The sequence below is a fragment of the Xenopus laevis genome, chromosome 2S (genome assembly GCF_017654675.1).
Source record: "Xenopus laevis strain J_2021 chromosome 2S, Xenopus_laevis_v10.1, whole genome shotgun sequence".
Taxonomy (NCBI): Eukaryota; Metazoa; Chordata; class Amphibia; order Anura; family Pipidae; genus Xenopus; species Xenopus laevis.
Genome location: NC_054374.1, coordinates 76,229,078 through 76,230,135, shown reverse-complemented (window position 1 = coordinate 76,230,135; position 1,058 = coordinate 76,229,078).

Below are 1,058 nucleotides of genomic sequence, written 5' to 3'. Positions count from 1 at the left end.
TGAGCACTTTCAGCCTGGGTCTCAAGTGTGAACAGTACAGGGCTTTAGGGTCAGGCCACGCGAGCAGATTCGGGGAGATTAGTCGCCCCAGTGACAAATTGCCTTTTCTTCTGGGAGTGCCTTCCCCCTGCCCACCGCTGGCTAAAATGAAAATCACCTGTGGCAATTCACACGCAGCGCTTTGCTTTCAGAAGTCCCCCGAAGTTTCCTTATGAGCCGATTTGTCGCTGGGGCGACTAATCTCCTCGATTCTGCTCGTAACTGACCCTTAGGGGTGTGAACAATAGAGATTTTAAAAGTGTGAGCTATGCAGGGGGATTACATGTGTGAACAATTCAGGTGATTACAGGCTGAAATTGAAATGTAAAAAATGCAGGGGCCAGTTAATCTCTGTAGTGATACCTACACATGGTAAGCAGACACAGCAGGCAGACTTTCATGTGGGGGGTACACAAGGGGGACTGCCAGTTGGACAGCCCTGCCCAAGGCTATAGCCCAGGGGTCCAGTGTGATCAGGGGTCTATCTGGGTTTTCTTTTTTAAATGATTATTTAATAATTATAATAACAAAATAAGAAATACCATGAGCAAAATAGCTTGAACACAAATAACATTCTGCAAATAACTCAGAGTTGACAGTGTCTAGCGCTCACTTGCTCCAATGAAGAAAGAACATACAAGATAAATGCTCAAGGTACCAATATATTATTTCTGTACATAATGATTATGAATAAAATAAAAAGAATAAGCCCACCAACAAAAAAGGCATATAAGGGAAGCTTTACAAAATGTCAAAATCAGGACAGTGAGTAAAAGTTTCCAGCCAGTCTGGGAATATTTAAACAAGGGAATATAAGGTATATGAGCATAGATTTACTGATTTGATCAATATGTTATTTCAAGAGAATGTGTTTGACACTCTGTGCTATGGAGTGCTAACACCCCACTGAATCATTATCCCCAAGAAATGAACGATCACTATGTTAAAATTAAAACAGAAAATACATATACTTCATGTTCGACCACAACTGAGATGGAGATGAGACACACTAAGTAACT